Genomic DNA, 6,771 nt, shown 5'->3' with positions numbered 1-6,771 from the left:
ATGGCTATGGACATGTGAGATCCTGTTAGGGAGCCCTGGTAGTGCAGTGGTTAAAGCACTCCGCTGCTGACTGAAAAGTTAGCAGGTCAAACCCAGCTACTACTCCACCAGAGAAAGGTGTGGCAGTCTGCCTCTGGAAAGATTTACCGTCTTGCAAACCCTGTGGGGGCAGCTCTAGTCTGTCCTATAGGGTCTCTGTGAGTCCGAGTCAATCAGATGGTACCAGGAAGGGCTCCACTAGTGACCAGAGTGTTTGCTACATAGCTGGCTCCTGCTGATGAACCAGCTGGCTTCCCCCAGAGGCCTGGGAGTTCCTACAGTGAGGACAGGGAGCCAGTTACAGACCCTGACAACTTTAACAGGGACAGTCAAGCTACGAGATGATGGTGGTGGTGGTAGGGAATAAAATGTCCTTTTTGAAGACGCTGGTTCTGAACATTGACCTGTGTAGTTTTACCTCAGTGTAAAGTAGAAAGGAGCCACTTAGTCCTTACTCACACATCTACCTAGAAGTTCACTGAGCATCGTCTAAACTCGCAGTATTTAGTACCCCCCGCCCAGAAACTGATGACTAAATTCTTACATGCATGCTGAGTCCTCCCTGTCCTCTGGAGTCACAAACATGCACACGGAAAACAGTGTCTACATGTAATTATTTTCAGACTCAATTAAAAACTTCTGGAGAAGAGAAATATTTTTACTGTCAATATGTCCAGAAGAGGAAACCTCTGGTTAAATATCAACTGTGCAATTTCTTTATAATTGTCGAGGTTCTCGTTAGCAGTCAGGTTTCATAAAGCACATTTGAAATGTATCCATTATCACGAAACCTTTAAGTTCTGGGGACAGTTTTTAAATGAGATGTCAATTGCATACTGTGAGAATTTTCTCTGGACGTGTAACCTCGTGGACATCACTGTACTGGTAATTAGACACGATTCATCAGCGTCTGGGAGTCACGTGGCGATGTGACATTGATTAGGGGACCAAAACCAGCAAAGGACTCTTCAGCCACCTTTTGTGTTTTTAATGAAGATTTAATGAAATCTTCACTCAGGAAAGATTTCAAGCCTTTAAATGAAGAAAAGACTGGGCCAAAGGGAGCAGATTTTGTCATTGTTACCAGCCTAGGGCCAGGGGCTCCCTTAGATGAAATGGGTGCCACCTAAAACCCACCATTCACAGCTCAAATCCCATCCCTGTTCATCTGTCAAGGCTTCTCCCAGTAGGAGGAAGTGAGTACTGCAGTTATCCTGGAGAACCACTGACTAGTTCATAGACTCCTGCCTCGGAAACTCCTGGGGGGCAGGGTCACCTCTCAGGGCCTGGTGACCATGGTACAGCACCTGCTATGGGGACTGAGACACCTTAGCTGGGTCTCCTGGAGGTGAGGGTGCGGGAGTCTACACAGTACACATTTTATTTAAGTACAACAAACTGAAAAAAACGAAGTGGTAATGCTTACCCAGCCACCACGCCTGGAAAAAGCCATGTCTCATAGCTGTTGGCCCCGGTGGTGCAGATGGCTAACTAACTGTTAGCCAAGAGGTTGGAGGTTCAAGTCCACCCAGAAGGACCACAGATTCAAGGCCTGGTGGCCTACTTGTGAACCCTCAGCCACTGAAAGGCTGCAGGGCACAGTTCTGACACAAGGGGCCGCCGTGACTCAGACTGGATGGTGCTTTTTCATTAGTAGATGAGCAGCCTTGTGACCATGAGTTTTAGGGAGGGCAAACATAATCGCTAATTGTTTATACGCTACAGTTGTTAAGTGCTGTCGAGTAGGTTCTGACTCATAGTCACTCTGTATACGGTTTCTAAGGATCGCCTGGTGGGTTTGAACCACCAACCTTTAATTTCAGAATGAAATGTTTTGAATTCTGAAAGTTTAATTTAAAATTGCAAGGAGAAGAACACCGCCACACAGGCATCACCAGTGAACAGTGCACAGTGGGGACAGAAATAGAATGGTCAGCCCGCCTCAGCCGAGATGCTGGTGCCCCCCAACTCCCTGTACCTTCGCCTGCTGGACTCCCAGTGCCTGAGCCCCCAGCCCTCTCTCCCCGCCCCCCCACTGCCATATGGGTGTGACCCCCACAAGCATTCCTCCCCACCCCCCAGGCTTGAATCCATGTGTGTGTGTGTGTCCTGAATACAATGCGAGTGTGCCATGTTTAGTGCTTGTGAGATCCTTCCCGTGTGAGTTACTGTCGCCCTAGCTGGCGAAGGGCCGTGAATCGGTGGTACAGGGTCCTGAGAAGAGAACTGCAGACTCCAGTTTCAGTTTAACAGCAAAACTGAAGCCATCCAAGATGAAAACGAGAAAGGAAACAAGCATTGTGACCCAAACGGTAGTGTTCTACCATCAGAAGATTGTGTTGTTTGTCTGTTTCATTTGATAGCAGAGGCATATTGTTAAATTGGTTAATGGAAAGGAAAAATGTTTAACAGATAATGTTATTCTTTATGTGAAGTACCATCTGTGTATTGAGTTCTGAATGTTCCCAAATATGGAAGAGAGGAACTGTTAAGGAATTTCAAGTTCGCCTCCTTTGCCATCTTTATCTTGGGTAGAGTATGACAAACATAATCACATTGATCTTCTGGAGCAGAAAAAGTTTTAATCACCCTGTTAACCAGGATGACATTTTTCACAGACTTAAAAAGGAATAGAACAGACATTATCTCCCCATAAGCAATCCATTTCATGGCAGCTGAGCACTAGGAATGTTTTAAAAGATGGGCTAGCACAAGCCATTACCATTTCCTGGCTAAACTGACAAGAAGGAAGCTTTTGGTAAGATGTGGCTTACACTGGGGAACAGAGCGTTAAGCTTTGTGTTTAGAATGTTGCCCTTCCTCCCCCAGAAGAGATATGGGGGAAGCAGGGTCAAGGGATTGTGGTGAGCAGAGCTGGGAGACTTTAAGAGACCCAAGGATCCAATCAAGAAAAAAGCTGCGTTACCGCTGCCCAGTGAAGGCATAGCCTGGGCAGCTGGTCTTGCCAAATACCTCTGAATAACCTGAGAAAGAAAATTAGGGGATGGGAACTCCGTCCCCGGGTCTAGCAGCCTCTCGGTAGATAGGTGAACTACAGAGGAAGTGGCTGAGGCCCAGCAGATCTGTTCAGTCCGGATGTGGGATGACATCCAACCACAGCTTCCTTAGGGCTGGCTTAAAAGGGACCCTGGGCCACCTTGCCTGTCCTACCAGGTGACTGGTCTCACTGGCAGTTTGGGACAAAACATGGAGATGAATTATTGCTAGCTAAGTCCTGGTGTGGCGCTGTGGGTTAATGCGCTAGACTGCAAAGTCAGTTTGAACTGCAAGGTTGGTGGTTCAAGCTCACCAGTCGCTCGTTGGAAATCCTCTAGAGGGTCACTATGGGTTGGAACCGACTCAACAGCACTTAATAACAACAACAAAGGGGAAATATAAGCAATTAAGCAGGGGAGGGCGGGACCCTGTGGGACAAAAGTCATTTAAGTCCATGCCATTTTGTTTTTCACTTGAAACAGTGCTAACCTTGGTTTGTGGCTTTCTACTCATTTACATGGCTTCTTTAAAGAGTAAAAGACTCAGGTCTTCATGAAAATCCATTACTGTCCTATTGATTCCGACTCAGTGACCCTCTAAGAAGAGCAGAGCTGCCCCATAGGTTTGGAGGCTGTTCATCTTTCTCACGGAACTTTTGATTAGCAGCCCAACTCTTAGCCCCTGCCAGGGTTCCACTCAAATGAAAATCCGCCAGGGAAGATACAGTAGGCAGTGATACTTTTCAACCTCAGTAGTTTAAAATGTCCTAGGAAAGTTGGTAGCACCTCGCCTTGTGTGGCGCTGTAGGATAATCACTGGACTGATAACCACAATGGCGGCAGTTCAGACCTACCAGTTGCTTCCCAGAAACACTATGCAGGGTTACTATGAGTCAGAATTGACTTGACCGCACTTCACAACATCGTGATCAAGGAAGGGGCCAAAAGAGCCCTTTAGTGGTCGAGCCACCGTCAGGGTCTCTCCCTTCCTGTTACCGGCTTCATCACTGAGGGAGATAGCCTTGTGAGCAGTGCTGAAGTGGAAGGCAAGCATCGTCTCCTAGCCAAGACACTGATCTGTAAGAATGAGTGAGGCTGCCGACAAACCGGGTCTGGATGGCGGATACCAGGTTTGGGGAAAGTTAGAACACCAGTGTTCTAACTTATAGAAGCATATACAGTTTCAATTTTTGTGCCCACATACTAAGTGAAGTGAGTTAGGGCCTTACTATCTACTTGCTGTCTACGCAGGATCAGGCCCTCGGCCATATGATCATTGGGTGAGGCGTGATCACTACTGGAAAAAGTAATCAGTCTAAAGTAGCCAAGGGATGTACTTAAAGTCGTAAAGTAGAGGCCAGTCTTAATGGCCTCTCCTAAAAAACTCCACCAGGAAAATAGAAAACAGGGTACACTTGTAAGACCTGTTATCTGTTAAGCAAAAGGTTGACAGTTCGAGCCCATCAGCTGGTCTGTAGAAGAAAGATATGACAGTCTGCTTCTATTAACATACAGCCTTTGGAAACAGTGGGGCCGTTCTCTGTCTGACAGGGTCGCTGTGAGCTGGAATCGACTCAATGGCCGTTGGTTTGGTGGTTTGATTTTTAAATCACGATTTTAAATCTGCTCAAGGAGCTCTGGTGGCACAATAATTAAGTGCTGCACTGCTAACCAGAAAAAAAGGTGAGTGGTTCAAACCCATCAGCTACTCTGTGGAAGACAAGACTTGGCCATCTGCTTCTTGGAAACTCCATGGGGCAGTTCTACTCTCTCCTGTGTGGTCACCGAGTCGGAATCAGACAGCACACAATATTATCTGCTCATTTGAAAACACTCAGAAAATTCATCTCCACACTCCCCTAACACCTGGGCTTCAAAGTCGTGTTCTCAGCTCAAAGTGGACGTCCAGACAATACGGCTCCTCCAGAACCTGGCTCTCCTGCACTGTGAATCCACGGTCTTAAAGGAGCAAGCTGATGGGGCCGAGTTCACAGAAGGAGGCTTGCATTTGGCTGACTGTAAGCAGGAGTGCTGACTCCACAGTGGTGGGCAGTGGCAGTATTGGTTTTTACTGGTACTGGCCAGGGCCCGGCCCCCACTGCAGCCTGCCTGCAGGCCAGGGCTGGGCCTCAGCATGCTCAGCCCAAACTGCCTTTCATCTCTCATGCACTTAAGTTGTCTTCTCCAGCATTTCCAGTCATCCAGACTGAGCATCTCCTGATCTGAGCAAAGCTGGGTGCCCTTGAGCTGATTCTAACTCTTGGCAACCCCACATATCAGAGTGGAACTGTGCTCCCAAGGGCTTTCTAGGACAGATTTTTCAGAAGAAGACCACCAGACCTCTCTAACAAGGTGCCTCTGGGTAGACTCAGACCTCTAATTTTTCGGTCAGTATGGTTTGTACCACCCAGGGATTCCGCACATGAAAACGTCACGGGATTCAAAGCTACCTACCAGCAAATCATCACTGCATTGGCCCCGTTTTCCTGGATCCTCCTGTCTCCTGTTAGGGAGTCAAGTCTGGCAGGGTGTTGCTCTGGTCAACATGAAATTGCATCCCAGTTATCCCTGTGTTTCCAAACAGTTCTCACATGCACTAATGTTCCTATGGGAATTGTCCAACTCCCACCACTCTGTCCTGCAGATGTTACGGAGTCCCGCTAACGCTGTAGGCTAGTACTAACCCGGAAGAGAATCCCGGTGTCCAAGGCCACCAGCCAGCTCCTGCTAAAATTAAAATTCGCCTCTGTCCATGCATGCTGACTATATTTGGTTTAGTCACCAAAACTCAAGAAAATGAAATCACCAATGGAAAACTGATTTGCCCTGTAAACGTTCACCCAAATCACAGGAAACATTTAAAATGAAAATGACATCAAAATTATGGCAAATACGTTTCTGAGGTGGTCCTGGGGTCTTAGAACCATAGAAGCAAAGGCAGAGAGGGGGCGGGGTGTCTCTGGTTCCCAGACCTCCAACCAGGTCACTTAAAGCTAGATTAAAATCCAGCTGGCAAGATCTGAACACATTCACTAACTCTGACGTAGTGAAGTCCAAGAAGCAGACAAGCTTCATACAGCAAACACTTGTTTTCACCAAGCCGAAGTGGTGGTGGTGGTGGTGGTGTTGAGTTGGTTCCGATTCATAGTGACCCATGCACAACAGAACAAAACACTGGACCCACACCATCCTCACAACACTTGGCGTGTTTGGGCCCATAATAACCATTGTGCCAGTCCATCTCACTTTCCACTTTACCAAGCACCATATCCTTCTCCAAGGACTGCTCCTCCTAACATGTCCAAAGTCTGTGAGGCAAAGTCTTGCCATCTCACATCTAAGGAAAATTCTGGCTTTATTTCTTCCAAGACATACTTGTTTGCTCTCCTGGAAGTCCATGGTATTCTTTCCCACGCACCATAACTCAAAGGCATCGATTCTCCTCGGGTCTTTCTCATTCACTAAGTTTCAGATGCACATGAGGTGATTGAGAACACCATAGCTTGGAGCAAGTGACATCTTCGCTCTTTAGTGCCCTGAAGAGTTCTTAAGTAGCAGATTTGCCCAATGCAGTACGTCTTTGATTTTTTTGGACTGCTGTTTCCATGAGCTTGATTGAGGACCCAAGTAAACTGAAATCCATGACAGCTCTGATCTTTTCTCAGTTAATCATGATGCTGCTTATAGGTCCCACTGTGGGGTTTCACCATGTAGGATGCAGCATGTGATCTAGTGA

Source organism: Chrysochloris asiatica, unplaced genomic scaffold (assembly GCF_000296735.1).
Source record: "Chrysochloris asiatica unplaced genomic scaffold, ChrAsi1.0 scaffold00117, whole genome shotgun sequence".
Lineage (NCBI taxonomy): Eukaryota > Metazoa > Chordata > Mammalia > Afrosoricida > Chrysochloridae > Chrysochloris > Chrysochloris asiatica.
The sequence above is the reverse complement of the archived record's forward strand: the minus strand, read 5'-3'. Positions refer to the sequence as shown.